Raw genomic sequence first — 17,305 nt, 5'->3', positions numbered from 1 at the left:
TGATTTCTTGCTTTCTGTCTGTCTGGTGAGTGCATGTGCCCTATAGCAAAAACCTCTCAAAATAAATAAATAAATAAATAAATAAATAAATAAAAGGACTACATTGTCAAAAAAAAGACAAGAGAGAAACACCAAGTTACCTACAAGTTTACCCTATTAGACTAAAATCAGACCTCTCAACTGAAACAATGCAGGCAAGGAGAGAATGGGGAAGGATATGGAAAACTCTGAAAGAAAAAGAATTTCAGCAAAGAATACTATGCCCACCAAGGTTATCTCTCAAAAGACAATAAAAGAAATAATTCCCCAAACAACAAAAACTGAAAGAATTCACCAAAAGTAGGACAGCTCTTCAGGAAATTCCTAAGGCAATACGACGCCTGGAAAACTAAAAGGAGATAAGTAAAAATAAGGAAACACAAAACTTCCAGAAAAAAAAATAAAAGAGTAACAAAATAACAGGGATAAGTCCACACACATTGACAATAACATCGAATATTAATGGATTAAATTCCCCAACTAAAAGACACATAATCGCTCAAAGGATAAAAAAACAGAAACCCTCTATGTGTTGTCTACAAGAAACACACTTCATTGACAAAGATATACATAAACTGAGAGTGAAGGACTGGAGAAAGTTGTCTCATGCAAATGGAAATGAAAATGAAATTCATTTGGTATGTTGTAATGACACAGTGTTTGAATGGAAACAAAATGAAAAATTTTAAAAATAAAAAGGTAAACAGCATTGGGACCAGCAGATAGCGTAATTGCTATGTCACTGGACTCTCATGTAGTCAACTGTGGTTTGAGTTCCAGACCCAGTGGCTTAAACCCACACTGGGCACATGTGTGTATGTGCCCAAGATCCCAAGACTCTAACCCTGAAACACTTCCTTGATCCATAAAATCCAACATATAGATCAGTATGGATGGTATCAACATGACCAGGGATGTAATTAGAGAATTACAAATGGAGAATGTCTGGACCCATCCAAGATTTCCCAAATCATAATCTGCACTTAGACGAGTTTCCCAGGTGATTCATGTACATGTGAACATTGGACATATTTTGATTTAGAGCAGTCTCTCAGCCTCTCCAGTGTTAACATCATGGTTGGATGATTGTGGTGTGGGCTCTGCTTTGCATTATAATATGTTGAGCAGTATCACTGGCTTTAACCCAGTAGGTCCTACCAGTACCATCTCCCCAATGATGACAACAGAAATTTCCCCAGAGTGTCTCTCCTGGAGGCATAATCACCGTGTTTGGGGACCACTGAACTGGAGCACAAGGCATATAAACATCTAGATGGGGTTCTCATCAAACCTCATCCCTTACTTGATTAATAACTTTCTCCAGATCAGTCAAACCTTCTGAGCCTCATTTATGCAGATATAGAATGAGTGTCTAATAGAACTGAAGTCATTTGAAAATTAAATAATACAATCAATGTAGCATTCTGCTTTGTTTCATTTTGTTTTATTTGGCTTTGTTATAGGGCTTCGAAAGAGAGAAATCACCCCACATAAAAAATCCCTCCTCTTCCATCCTCTTCTCAGGATTTCACACACAGGTATACTCAAGCCCTCTATGATTTCTAGGCCACAGGAACTTGACCTGCACAGTTGCTGCCTTAAGCACCAGGCCATCTGACTGGCCCAACCATATAACATTCTAACATCAGTTCATGGGACACAAATGTTCTAAGCATATCTCTTATCATTACCAATGTTTCATAAATGAAGGACTAATGACGATTGTTATGCTATAGGCTGAAAACTACTAGCTGCTTTGTCATGAGCAACATGAAGTCCATGACATAGCTATAAAAGGTTGTCCAGCAGATGAACACAATTCTTTGCCTTGACGAGAAGCAATAGCTATTTTCTGAAGTTATCCAGAGCCATATCCACATGACAAGTCAATGCTTTGGTCTTCACAGAGAACTAACAAAGACAGGTACCTCAGACTCCAGGTGAAATTTTAATTTTTGCAAAATTCCTGATAAGATGAGAGCTCAGAAAACAGCAGTGTCCCCAGAGAAGAATAATAGAGGCTGCATTCACCTGACATCTTCATTGGTCTCTTAGGAACAGAGAATCTGCAGGAACATTTTCCTTTTTGGCCAGACTGTGACCCAAAGGGAATTCAGGTTCTCAGGGATTATAGTAACAACAGGGAAATGAGTCAAAAGGGAAGACATAGGGAGACATAAGGATCTCTTTTGTTTCTATCCCTCTGAGTGTACATCCTTGGGTTGGATGTAAAGATGTTGACATACTAAGTCTAGATAGATTCCTGATGCTTGACACCATGCTGCTGTCTTGTCTCAGGACAGAATTTCAATCTCCATCATCAATCAACCAGGGAGGAGTCCAGATTGTCACATGGAGACCTCCTTGTCAGAGATCCTATCCAGGTGTCTCAGAGCCCAGTAAGTACCACAGAGAATGGAAGTTGAAAAGGTTTACCTGAAGTCATTTCAGAGATCAACCAGCCTTGCCCAAAAGCAAGAGCTCATTGTTAATTTGATTGGTTGACAAACTGATTTGTAATTAATTTATTTTGTATATTATAAAGCAAAGTGTTGGGCAGTCCCAGGGTGTGGAAGTTAAGGCAGCTGGAGTCCCCATGACCAGCTAAGCAGTGGGATTCCTGGTCCTGGCATCTTGATGTATTACACCAGATGTATGTGCATGTGTGCCCAAAATCCCAAGAGGAGACTGGAGGAGACTGGATTGAAGTGTGACCATCCTCTAAGAGGGTGATTTATCACTTTCCTTCTCTCTCTGGTGAGTGCACATGTCCTATCACAAAGTGAAACAAAACAAGTGTCTTTTCATCTCTGCAGTTTATGGATCATTGTCAACAATTGAGTAATGAGAATTTAACTTTAATCAGCTGAGACAAAAGAAGGGGTGGGAAGAGGGGATAGTTCCACTAAAATTAGTACATGTCCATGGAGATTTGCAGCAAAGAGGAAGAAAAATTTCATATTTTGTGTCTAAAGAAGAGTACTGAATTGTAGACATTTTTGTTGACTTTTTAAAGAATTTTTATATACAGTACATGCACTTGACAGAGAGACAGCAAAAAAAAGGGGGTGGGAGATTGAGAAATCACCCCCCTAGGGGGGATGACCATGCCATAATCCCTTCTCATTCGTTCTCCTTTTAGAATTTTGTGCACACACACATGTGCACACACCCACACACACACACACACACACACATGCACGCACACACGCCCAGCGTGAGTTTCAAATTGCTGAGTCCAGGACTCAAATCATGATTGATTACATGGGAGTCCAGTGACATAACCATTATACCATCTGCTGGTCCCATTAAACTTTTGAGGATGACCTGTATTTGAGCATATCTCTTTAATCATTACAAAGATTAGAAAGAAGTGTTTCCAAATACTCCCTTACTGCAGCAGTTCATCAGAGATATTTCATAATATCTTCTCTTTTATTGAGTATGCAAATGAGAGACAAAATAATTTGATTTTAGAGATCATAGGCAAGAACTAAAGATCTTTACATTGCAATGATTTTAGTGCTGAGGCTGGATTTATTTTGGCCTTTGCTAGTCTTTTTATTTTTGTGTGTGTGCAAATCATCTTTCCTTTAACTTATTATTATTATTACTTACTTGGGACTTCAATCTAAAGGAAGGATGATTGAACGTGTCAATGGTGGATGTTCCTGGATTCTGAAGTGTGCAGGCAAGATCTTCAGAGACTTGACACTGAGAAGATAGCAGGAGAAATTGTAGTAAGACATTTCAGCACTGAGCATGAGCTATTTTGTGATAACAGTACTCCTGTCTCCAGGAATGATGAGGGGAGGCAATAAGTTCCTGGCCATAAGAGCCAACAAGGTAACAGGACATGTTATGCACTTTAGTTTGTTGTTTGGAATACAGACTCTAATTAAAATTTCAGCAGTGATTATTTTGAAGATATTCTGAATAGTAAAAGATACATAGGTTGTTGATAAGTGACAGTTAATACTTAGGTCCTGAGTTAGAATAGTCTCTGAGAGTCCCATTGAGAGTCACAAGGTGTGAAATTATGGAAATGTTTGGAATTGCAATATAGTTAGAAATTACTTTCAAATTATAGGGTCATGTTGGGACTGGGACCAGCAGTTAGCATAATTGCTAAGTCACTGAACTCCCAGGTAGCCAATTGCAGTTCGTGTCCCAAACCTGGTGGGTTAAACTCACGTCGGGTGTGTGTGTGTGCATGCCCAAGATACTGAGAAGAGAATGGAGGAGAAGGGATTGCAGCGTGGCCATCCCCCCTAGAGGGTGATTTCTCGCTTTCTATCTCTCTCTGTCTTTCTGGCAACCATGTGCACCCTATAGCAAAAACCTCTCAAAAAATTATATATATATTAGTCATGTTCACATTCACCTCCAAAGTATTTGAATTTATAAATCACCTCACGAAGCATGAAACAAAACAAGTTAAATGTGAAGAAGAGAAAGAAATTTATACCTAGTAGAGTACAAGCAGAAATCTGTTCTTCATGAGGCAAAGCCTCAACTCTCTGCCCTTAGGTCCAGGTCCTGCCTGGAAATTACCAGCCCTGAACCCAAGGCTGCATCCTCACCTTCTAAGTGAATGGGTTTGAAATGGAAAAGCCTTGTTTAGTGGCAAAATTTGCAGAAACTGTCAGGTCACATTCTGTTGTCCAATTCCACCACAGACCACCCCAGATTTGAATTATTACAGTTATACAGCCTGCTCTCAGAACCAGAGTATGGACTTTTGCATTTCAAACTACATTGATCCAAAGGCCCCCACCATGCCAAGTTACACCTCCAGGCACTGGCTATAAAAGGGATTTGTAGGCACCATTTTCTCTTATGAAGAAAACCTCAGCATTCAGCATCAACCCTTCATAGCTGTAGGTTTTCCCCTTAAATCATGTAAAACATTTAACTTGAATAGGTGGAAACAGCCCAGCCTGCTGGACCCAAAACCATCCAGATGGTCCCTGGTAGAAATTTCAGGAGAGAAAATGAGCCAGGGTGGTAGGGAGAGGGGTGAGCTTAGACCCTTGCCACATGAAACCCCAACTTATATTCCTACCCTCAAGACCCCGTTCATTCAGTGTTCTGTCTACACAGGGAAGAAGCAGTAAGTTCTTGGCTATTGGAGACCAACAAGGTAACAGTACAAGTTACCCACTTTAGTTGACCATCTTATTGCTTCTCACCCCTTCTATAAACCACACTCACATGGCCATGCCCATACCCTAGGAGTTCTCTCCTTTGTCTCCTCCACTTCTGCCCACTCAGATATAGTTCCAGAAGAGCTTCTCCTCAGGAATGAAATACATTTTCAAGTAGTTCTTGGTGGTCTCACATTGCTATGTCCAGTGCACCTGGGGACCAGGGGTCGCTGTGAACATCATGTCCCCTAACTCACATCTCCACTCTGAAGAAATTTTCACATTGCCCTGAAATCCTTCTGGGGTGCTGCACTGCTGCAATCATGGTTCCAGTATGTTTCTGGTTAAAATCAGTTAATTTGGCTGTTTTGTCTGTGGTCTACATGGATGCTGCATGTATTTGTTTCCTCCTTAAAACCCTAATAATTATCCATCCCCACCCCATGCCAGGTCAACGCATCAGTTGATAATTAATTTCTTTGTTTTTGTTTTTTTTTTCTTTTTCTTTCCTTTTTTTTTTTTTTTTTTGAAGTTTTTGCTATAGGGTGTGTGTGCTCGCCAGACAGACAGAGAGAGACTTAGAGACAGAAAGCGAGAAATCACCCCACAGGGGGGATGGCCACACCGCAATCCTTTCTCCTCCATTCTCCTCTCAGGATCCTGGGCACACACGCACACACGCCCGGTGTGAATTTTAAGCCACCAGGTCTGTGACGCGAACTGCGGTCAACTACGTGGGAGTCCAGCAACGTAGCCATTACGCTAACTGCTGGTCCCTCAATAGAAATTCTTGATGACATGTGTCTCTTTATCTTTCTTGACCCTTTTTTTTCCCTCCTTTGGCTGATCCTCCTCATCTTCTTCTGCCTGGACCCTATCGTTGTCCTAGGACATCATCTTTTCTGCCTGGGGAAGGAGATACTCTGAGAAAAGGAGCTCCAATATGTCATTCCGTTCCTCATACTCCTGCTTCCAAAGGCACTTCCCAGGTCACATTGCAGTGATTATACTTAACACTTGTAGGACCCACTCAGATTATTGTGGGGACTCATGTTGCTTCTATATCTGTTGGAGGTCAAATATGTGGAAGAAATAATTAAGGACCCTAGAATCTAGTGGTCAGGATACACAAGATATATGCCAGGGGACTGTTATGTGCCTCCATTTATGTCATTCCTTTAGTTGTTGTAAGAAGAACCACAGTTACAGACTTCTTCACTTTAAACCGGACTTTCTCACTTTATATGAATCCTTTTTTCTATTTCTGAATACTCTTCTGAGGCCCAGGGTGAATTGCTCACCCTCCAGCACCAGGCCTCCACAGCTTTCTAATAAGTTTTTCTGCTTCAGGTTTAGAGCACTTCTCTGCTAAGACAGCCACATTTACTTCCACTTATGCATAAAGCAAGAATTTTTCTTATAACCTTCCTCATGAGCTAAGTCAACTAGCTCAAAAATGTAAAGAAATGTAGGCTTTTGTAAGAAGTTTGGAGGGATACAATCAAGAACGAGGCCTATCCTCGAACCGTGGATGACTACATGGGAGTCCAGTGACATAGTCATTACATTAACTGCTTGGTTCCCCCCCCCAATAAAAATTCTTGATGGCATGTGTCTCTCGGGGAAAATGTGCCTATCATTTTTGCCCAGTTTAAGGTTATACTTGTTTTTCTTACTTGACCAATATGCCACTATGAGACCTCTGCCTTTTTTCAACACAATGACAGGCAATTTTCCTCCAGACTTCTCTTTTTTTAAACCTCTTCCCATCTTTTTTTTCTTTTTAATTTTTCACCCAAGGCATATTGTAGCTTTATTAAAGGGCCCAAGCTGCAGAGTCAATATAAAAACACGAAAAGTTCCATAAGTTTAATAGCAATTTTTTAAAAAAATGAAAAACTGAAGGGGCAGGGGAAGAAGCCCATAGGCCAGGGGTACGAGGAGTCCTGCTCATTGCACCAGGCCTGGCCTCAGGGTTTCCTGGTATTGCTATTGCTACGAGGTCTGGGGTCAGTGATTGTCCTGCGGAAGCCACTGATCACTTGGGTCAGGACCCTTACTTCTTCTGGGGTGTGCTCAGCTTCTGCATGCCCCATATCTTGTCCAGCAGGCCAGAGATGAAGGCCTCAATGGGTCTGTAACAGTCAACCAGCAGCTCCTTGACCCCCAGGTATCATCACTCTCCATGTCTAGGAGCTTGGCCACATCCATCTCCAGCTCTGGAGAGGCATGTAAGTTGTACAGGCATGTAAGTTGCTCCAGGATCCAGCTTCAGGCACTTTCATAGCTCCTTGTGGTCATACCTCAAGGTGACCTTCCATTGCCTCATGGGCCCTTATTGTCCATGCCACCTGGGCCCTTTCTTGCAGCCCCAGGGGGCCTCTGAAAGTAGATGCAGGGCCCTGGGCCAACACTGCCTGGCCCAGGGCTGGAGCCATCAATGCCAGGTCCCTGGAGGGCCACTGTCCACCATCTGGCTGTTGGGGCCAAAGGGCCACATGTGCTTTTAGGCCTCTCCCTGTGCCGCTGACTGTGGGACACCCGCTGGCTGGTTCCTGGCTGCTGACTTGGGTTAGCTCACCTGGTCAGCTCTTAGCAAGCTCCTTTTCTTCTTCAGAGTTTCTCTTCCTAGACCATTTTCTCTGTCATTCACTAGAATGGCTTCTTAGAGAGAGATGACTCTCTCTTGGTCCTTCCAAGAGTAGTTGCTTTCATTTTAGAACCAAATGGGAGTCTCAAACAAGATGCCCATAAAAAATGGCTATCTTCAAAGGAATTAAAAGACCTACTGCCTTTCAGGAGCCTCACTTTGGCTAAACTATATTATTTCTCCTCTCCAAGGTAAAACCAGATGAAGAATAGGTCATAGCTAACAGAAGGATTCCAAGGGGTCTATTCAGGCTTTTTATGTCCTCCTGTGTCAATCTTGGCATATTATATGTGTCCAGGAATTTGTCCATCTCACTCAGGTTTTCTTATTTGTTGGCATGTAGTTTTTCACAGTATTCTCTAATGTTTTCTATTTCTCTTATGTTCATTGTATTACTGCCTGTTTCATTGAGATTTTGATTTATCTGACTCCTTTCTGTATTCATCTTAATTTTGCTAATGGTGTACCAATCTTGTTTATCTTTTCAAAAACAGCACTTGTCAGGGACCAGCAGATGGCATAGCAGTTGCTGGACTCCCACATGGTCAACTGCAGTTTGAGTCCCAGATGTGGTGACTTGAGAATCACACCAGGTATGTGTGTGCATGTGTGCCCAAGATCCCAGGAGGAGAACAGAGAAGAAGGGATTGTGGCATGGCCATCACCCCTGGGGGGTGATTTCTCGCTTTCTATCTCTCTGTCTCTCTCTGTCTTTCTGGCAAGCACACGTGGCCTATAGCGAAAACCTCTCCCCCACCAAAAAAAAAAAACAGCTTTTGCTTTCATTTATTTTCCATATATATATATTTTTCCTGTTTCATTTATGTCTGCTTGACTCTTTTTTTTTTCCTCCTGGCATGTTTGAAATTTTTAAAATTGCTTTACCAATTTCCAAGGAATGATGTTAAGTTGTCCATTTGTCACCTTTTCATCTTTTTCTTATATGCACTAATTGCTATAAACTTCCCTCTTATGACTGCTTTTGGGGTGTCACAAAAATTATGGAAGCTCATGCAGTCATTATCATTTGTTTACATGAATCTTCATTTTGGTCTTAATCTCTCTGGTAGTTGTAACTTCATTTAGGAGTAGGTTGTTTAGTTTCCAGGTATTTGTGTATTTTCAAGATTTTTCTGAAATTGATATCAAGTTTAATTCCATCATGGTTGTAGAAGATGCTGTATATAGTTTTTATGATTTGAATCTGTAAAGCATTGTTTTGTGCCCTATTATGTGGGTCAGTCATTAAGAAGATACCACGTGGGGGTGAGATAAATGTATATTTTGTGGTTTTAGGGTGGAAAGTTCTATATATATCCATAAAGTCCATCAAATTTATGGTATTGTTTAGGTCCTGAATCTCTTTACTTATGTTTTATCTCATTGATCTGGATAAAGAAGATAATGGGGTATTGAGGTCTCAATAATTAGTGTGTTGCAGTCTATCTCTTCTTTAGATCTAGCAGTATTTCCTTCTTCTTTAGATCTAGCAGTCTTTCCTTCACATATTTGGGTGCTCCTAAATTGGGTAAATAGATATTAATAAGCAGTATGTCTTCATGATGAATTAGTACTTTTACTATTATAATTGCTATTCCAGAAGGTGAATAGGTGACTAAAATGTGGAATACCTCTTTCATGAAACACTGTTTGAAAATTTTATAAATACAGAGAAACATGGAGAAATTGACACCCAAGGAATAAAAATTATTATGGCAAAAATCAAACACAAACAATATTTTTAAAGTGGCAAGAAAACCTTCAAGATATTTATAAATTTACCCCATTACGCTAACATCACATCACTCATCAAAAACAATGCGAGCAAGAAAAGAATGGAAAGATATATTCAATGTATTTTTTTTTTAATTTCAACCAAGAATACTATAACAAACAAGATTATCCTTCAAATGGTAAGAACAAATAAAAGTATTTTCAGAAAAACAAAATCTGAAAGAATCACTGAAATGAGACCAGCTCTACAAGAAATATTGAAGGGAGTATTGTAACAAGAACACTAAAGGGGAGACAAATAAAAATAAAAGGACAAAAAGCCAAGAAAATAGTTAACAAAATGGCAGGGATAGGTCTGCAAATGTCAATAATAACACTGAATGTTAATGGATTAAATCCTCTTATTTAAAAAAAAACACAGACTGGCTGAATGGATACAAAAACAGAAGACATGTGTATGCTGCTTATAAAAGACTCACCTCACTGATGAGGCTATACATAGGCTGAAAGTGAAGGGCTGGAAACAAGATATTCCATGTGAATGGAAATCAAAAAAAAAAAAAGCTAGCATTGTGATACTGATATAAAACAAAATAGACTTTAAGTTGAAAGATGTAAGAAAAGACACAGAAGGACATTCTAGAGTACCAAGAAGACTTATGCACCAGGGAGATATAACACTTGTAAATATCCATGCACTTAACACTGGAGCACCTAAATACATCAAAGCGATACTATTAGATCTCAAAGAAGAGAAAGACTGCAACACAATATTTGTTGGGGATCTCAATAGCCTATTGTCTCCTATGGACAGATCGTCTAGAGTCCATAATCTTTGGGACACCCCAGAGGCAGTCATAAGAGGGAATTTCATAGCAATTAGTGCACATATAAAAAAGATGGAAAGGTGACAAATGGACAACCTAACATCATGTTTCAGGGAATTGGAAAAAGAACAACAAAAAATTTAAAAAAAAATGCCAGGAGAAAAGAAATAATAAAGATTCAAGCAGAAGGAAATGAAATTGAAAAGAAACAAACTATACAGAAAATAAATGAAAGAAAAACCTGGTTCTTTGAAAAGATAAGCAAGATTGGCACACCATTAGCTAGACTAATTAAGAAGAGAGAAAAGAACCAGATATATCAAATTCTCAATGAATCAGGCAACATTACTATAGACATAATAGAAATACAAAACATCATTAGAGAACACTATGAGTGACTATACGCCAACAAACAAGAATAGATGGACGAATTCCTGGACACATAAAATCTACCAACATTGACTCATGAAGACACTTAAAGACTGAATAGACTCATAACAAGCCATGAGATTGAATCAGGAATAAATAAGCTCCCAACAAAGAAAAACCCAGGTCCTGTTGGCTTCACTTCTGAATTTTACAAAACTTCTAAAGAAGTAACCTCCACTTTCCTCAAATTATTTCTAAAGTTCCAAAAGGAAGAAATCTTCTCAAATTTACTTTATGAATCCTCTATCACCCCCATTTCCCAAACAGATAAGGACATGACAAGAAAACTACAGACCAATATCTCTGATGAATATAGATATAAAAATTCTCAACAAGATACTATCAAACTGTATCCAACAACACATCAAAAAGATTATTCATCATGACCGAGCATGCTTTATTCCAGAAATGTAAGGGTGATTAAATATAAGCAAAACCATAAATGTAATAGACCATATCAACAGAAAGAAAGATAAAAAAAAACATATCATTTCTATTTTTTTTGGGGGGGGGAGGTGGGAGAGAGGTTTTTGCTATAGGGTGTTTGCACTCACCAGAAAGACAGAGAGACAGAAGGAGAGAAATTACCCCACGGGGGGGATGACCACACTGCAATGCCTTCTTCATTCTCCTCTCGGGACCTTGGGCACACATGAACACACCCCCGGCGTGAGTTTAAGCCACCAGGTCTAGAATTTCAACTACAGTCAACTACATGGGAGTCCAGTGACATAGCCATTACCCCAACTGCTGGTCCCAAAACCAGATGATCATTTCAATCCATACAGAAAAAGCATTTAACAAAATTTAAAATCCCTTCATGACTAAGACTCTCAGCAAAATCAGCACAGAAGGATGATTTCTCAACTAGCATTTCTAAATATTAGCAATGATCAGGATAAAACATTTCTGTTATTAAAGACACAGTCAAGGTGTGAGTTGGGGGGGGGAGTAAAGTAATTATTTTCTATGCCTCCTGTAAATAAAAGAAACAATGACAGAAGGGGAAGTAGGCAACCTAGAGGCAGAGACTTGCCCTGGAGTGTCCCACTAGGCAATGAACAGCCCAGTTTGAACAAGCTAGGCATTTCTGACAATTTGTCCCCATCAGTTTGCTTATAGGAACTGCTAGATGGCCATGCACCCTTGGCCTTTTTGGTGCATCCTAAGATCTTTAGAGTAGCTCTTGCTTTTATAGCATTCTAGAGTTAAGATCCCCCCCAAGGCATCTCTTGAAGGCAAGCTAAGCTCCAGGACTGGCCTGGGAATTCTCAGATTGCTATTGTTCTTTTCGTCCCTGGGACCATTTTCTTGGCTGAACGTCTCCAGCCTGAGAGACTCCAGGATCTTGGAATCCCTGTTAGCTATGACCTATTCTTCATCTGGTTTTACCTTGGAGAGGAGAAACATAGTTTAGCACAAGATAGTCATTTGATATGAGCATCTCCTTTGAGACTCCCATTTGGTTGTAAAATAAAAGCAACTCCAGGCATAGAAAGAACTGAGAGTGAGTCATCCCTCTGGAAAAAGCCATTCAAGTGAGTGACAGAGAAAATGGCCTAGGAAGGGAAGCTCTGAAGATAGGGAGCTTTCTGGGAGCTGACCCAGCAAGCTAACCCGAGCCAGCAGCCAGGAGACAGCCAGCAGATGTCCCACAGGCAGCAGGGCAGGGAGGTGCCTGAGGGTGCACGTGGGCCCTGTGGCTTCAGCAGCTGTGTGGTGGAAAGCAAGAAAGTACCTCCATGGGCATGGTGACAGCACAATCTCTTTTCCTTCATTTCTCCATTTTACTGCTATGGGCATACACAAACCTGTGCTTAGCATGGTTTTCAAATTGCTGAGACTGAGACTTAACCATGTAGTGAGGGGACCCAAGGGACCTTGCATTGGCACCCCAGCCTGGGCCAGACAGTGCAGGCCCATGGCTCTGCATCTACTTTCAGAGGCCCCCTGGGGCTGCAGGTAAGGGCCCAGGTAGCATAGACAATAAGGGCCCATGAGGCCATGGAAGGTCAGCCTCAAGTATGATCACAAGGAGCTATAGAAGCACCTGAACCTGAAGGAGTGCACCCTGGAGTAACTTATGAGCCTTTATGACTGCCAGAAAGAGGAAATCCCAGGTCTGGAGATCAATGTGGACAAGTTCCTAGACATGAACAGTGATGATACCTGGGTTGGGGGGGTCAAAGACCTGCTCATTGACTGTTGAAAACCCAGTGAGGCCTTTATCTCTGGCCTTCTGGACAAGGTCTGGGACATGCAGAAGCTGAGCACACCCCAGAAGAAGTAAGGGTCCTGACCCAAGTGATCAGTGGCTACTGCAGGACAATCACTGATCACAGACCTCGTAGTAACAGCAATATCAAGAGACCCTGTGGCCAGGCCTGGTGCCATGAGCAGGGGTCCGGGTGCCCCTGGCCTAAGGGCATCTTGCCTTGCCCATCCTTTTTTTAAAAAATTGTTGCTGGGACCAGCAGTTAGCGTAATGGCTATGTCGCTGGACTCCCACGTAGTCGACCACGGTTTGAATCCCAGACCCGGTGGCTTAAAACTCATGCTAGGCGCATGTGCGTGCGTGCCCAAGATCCTGAGAGGAGAATGGAGGAGAAGGGATTGTGGTGTGACCATCCCCCCTGGGGGGTGATTTCTCGCTTTCTGTCTCTCTGTCTCTCTCTGTCTGGCGAGCACGCGTGCCCTATAGCAAAAACCTCTCCAAAAAAAAAAAAAAAAAAAAAGAACCAAGCCTATCAGGAAAAAGCCCTATGTAAGACCAGGGAAAATATGTATCTTAATTATGGCTTCTCTCTTTAAACCCTTAATGTTTCCTCAGTCATTCCTGGGGAAAATGTGCCTATCACTTTTGCTCAATTTAATGTCATACTTGTTTTTCTTACTTGACTGATATGCCAGTATAAGACCTTTGCCTTTTTCAGCACAACGACTGGCAATTTTCCTGTCTTGAACTGTGGTCAGCCATGTGGGAGTCCGCCTTTAACCACCATGCCACTTGCTGGCCCCAAGTTCCTTTCAGTTTTTAATTTACAAGAGAGTACATAGCTCACCAGGGATACAGAGATGGAAAGCAAGAAATTACCTCCATGGGTATGATGACAGCACAATCTCTTCTCCTTCATTTCTCGATTTTAGTGTTATGGGCATACACAAACCTATGCTTGGAATGATTTTCAAATTGCTGAGACTAAGACTTGAAACATGCAGCCAGTCATGTGTGTTCCACCGCTTTAACCTCAAAGCCACCAGCTGGCACCACCTAGGCAGCTTCTAATAATACTAAACTTACACCTATGCTGTCACCCTGTTTGCCACAAAGTTTCCAAAGTAATTACTATTATACATAGTCATAAATAGTATACATAACTGGTCACTATGGTTTATTCATAACAGTCCAAAATGAAAATCATTGAAATGCCCTGACCCCATGAATGCTCAGTGTAGTGTATCCACACCATGCAAGATTACTCAACAGGAATAAAATTAACAAATTACATGATTATTTAAATGACTCTCCAGAAAATTATGTGAGTTGGAATGTCCAATCACAAAATCTTAGGTAATTTGTGATCCTATTTATATGACATCCTTGGAATGACAAATTTATGTAAGTGGGAAAGAAACTCGTGGTTGCAAATAGGAATGGCCATAGTGGTGAGCAGAAGAAAAATGGGATGTTGTTACAGGGCAACAGAAGATAAATTGTGTGATTAAAAGCATTTGTATTTTTATTAAGTCACTGGGAAATAAACCTACATATGGAAGAAAGTACTCCCCCCCAAAAAAACATACACATATAAAGAAACATACTAATAAGTAAGTACTAATAAAACTGGCAAGATGCATATAGGTGGGTAGATTAATTATATTCTTGTCAATATTACAGTTATAATATTTTCATGTATTTGTGCTTTTATCAAGTTGTAAGAGTAAGCACAGCTCTTTAGCAGCCCTTACCACAAGGCCAGCTCTGGGACTGCACTTCCCCTCTCTTGTCTGAGACCTTGAAATAACCTGTGTGTTTGGTCTTTTACTTCAGTTTTCACTGGAGAAAACTGAGGCCCATAAAGGTGAAGTGACGGGGCCATGCAGACAACACAAGCTGGTAAATAGGCTTCCTCCCATGTCTAAAAGGCAAGGCCTGGACTGGGAAGAAACTGTGAGGGACGGCCCAGTTTATGAGCCCTCCTTTGTGTTGTTATACTGGCCGGTACTCAGTTTCTCTGCCATGAGCTTTACTGACAGTACCCCATAAGGACAAAATAACATCCCAATATTTTCATGTATTTGTGCTTTTATCAAGTTGTAAGAGTAAGCACAGCTCTTTAGCAGCCCTTACCACAAGGCCAGCTCTGGGACTGCACTTCCCCTCTCTTGTCTGAGACCTTGAAATAACCTGTGTGTTTGGTCTTTTACTTCAGTTTTCACTGGAGAAAACTGAGGCCCATAAAGGTGAAGTGACGGGGCCATGCAGACAACACAAGCTGGTAAATAGGCTTCCTCCCATGTCTAAAAGGCAAGGCCTGGACTGGGAAGAAACTGTGAGGGACGGCCCAGTTTATGAGCCCTCCTTTGTGTTGTTATACTGGCCGGTACTCAGTTTCTCTGCCATGAGCTTTACTGACAGTACCCCATAAGGACAAAATAACATCCCAAGTCTTACTATAATTTTTACAATAATCCTGAAGGAATGAGGGTCCCTAACACTAGCAAATGAGAATTTTCTCCTGAAGTCCTCCCCACCTGCCTGGAAAATATCAATAAAGTGTGCTGCAGTCACCTCTCCTACTGGGGATTACATAGATAACATTAGAAAAGGTTTGAGTTAACAGAAAGCTACTAAATTGGTAAAACGACCTCAGTAGCTGGGGGAGGCTTAGGGACTCATCCATGAGGCACTGATACCCCAAACAAAGTCCATGAACCACGTTTGATCTCAGGACAAGGGAAGATTGCTGTTCCCCAAGCCACGGCCATTGTATAGAACAGCATGTAGAGGGTCCCAAGTACACAGTAACCTTTAGGTCAGTCATTAAGCTGCTCGCAAGACCACATTCCTTTCCCATGTAGGCAATAGGCTCACCCCCAGAGCTGTAAATTACCTCAAAAGCAATATAAATATTTCACTTTAGTATATATTAACCATGTCTTTACTTAACAAGACAAGATTTCTATCTAGGCTTATGCAACCATCAATGTTACTGCCCTGGCCCAGGACTGAAGTTACCAAGATTCCTCCAAGCCCCCTCTTCAAAAGACCCTGTCCGGTAATCAAGACTGAAGAAGAAAATGCACCAAATAGACTCCTTCATTCTGGGAACTGTGTTTGGCTTTACCTGTTCAAACAAGACAGACATCATGTTTTATGATCATTGTTCCTGTGCTTTGAATTCTCTATTTCATAGAGTAAATCTTTTATTTCCCCCTCCCCCCTCCTACTCCTGTAAGATCTCTCAATAAATACGTGTGTTTGGTAGCCGCTGGCACGACAGCCTTGAGCTGGCTCTGGCTGTGGCTGGCTGAGAACATGCTAAGAGGAAATGAGGACTCAGTCTAATTATTTGTTCCTGATCACTCATGTCACCTTCCTGTGTACGAGCCACCCACCACTGCTGAGGTTGGACCACAGCAGTGAAGTGACTTTCGTAACACATAGCTAGCAAGTGGCCAAGGTGGCACTGTGCTGTAGGGGAGGGAGCACTTACCTTTGAGACAGCAGACCTAGGGTTTGTTGGGAGGTGAGGAAATTTGGGTAGGTGCACAGGAAGTAGGCAATGTAGAAGGGGTTGCCCTACCCTGAAGGTCCCCACCTGCATGTCATTCAGAATATAGGGTGATGTATTTCCCCACTGGGATGGGATGATGGAGGGGTAGTTAACTCAAAATGATCCCCAGCCACATGCAAACAATGGTACTCATAATGTGAAGCAAAAACAAAACACAAAGTATTTTTCTCACATATTCCTTCAAAAACATGAAAACTGATTTTGCATCTGATCAAGAATAAGCTGTACAGTGGGGTGAAGGAGAAGAGGAGGCTCAGCCTTTTTGTAGTGGGTCCCATGAGTCACTAAAGAAGGATAGCCCTGGGAGAAACCCTGAGAATCTTCAGGGCAGTTTCTGGACAGAAGCCTCCCAGACAACTCCAGGCCCAGCTTGTGGAGACTCCTCCACTCTGCACTTACTTAACCCAGCTTGACTCCTCTTGTCCACTGTATGGGTAATGATCCTTTACCCAGACAGAGGGAAAATGGGTCCCCACTGACCATGGCAGTCTCCTGGAGCTGTCAGCAAATAGAAGCAAGTCCAGGAAGCACCTGAGCCCTGCCTGCCCTTGTCATTCTTTCTGCCCCTGTTACCTTCTGATCCTGAATCAGGCAAATAGCAGTGTCCTCACAAAACACAGTCCTGGAATGAAAACAGATGACAGCCCAGAGATCAAGGATAATGAGAAAAACACATACAGG

At 41.5% G+C, this 17,305-nt stretch overlaps 1 pseudogene; it reads left to right on the top strand.

Annotated features, from left to right (window-relative positions):
- LOC102485704 (protein phosphatase 1 regulatory subunit 14B pseudogene) overlaps nucleotides 1-13,116 on the top strand; it is a 14,038-nt pseudogene extending 922 nt beyond the window's left edge.
- Nucleotides 13,117-17,305: the final 4,189 nt, after the last annotated feature.

The sequence above is a fragment of the Tupaia chinensis genome, unplaced genomic scaffold (genome assembly GCF_000334495.1).
Source record: "Tupaia chinensis unplaced genomic scaffold, TupChi_1.0 Scaffold141648_1, whole genome shotgun sequence".
NCBI lineage: Eukaryota > Metazoa > Chordata > Mammalia > Scandentia > Tupaiidae > Tupaia > Tupaia belangeri.
This window is presented reverse-complemented; position numbering and strand designations above follow the sequence as displayed.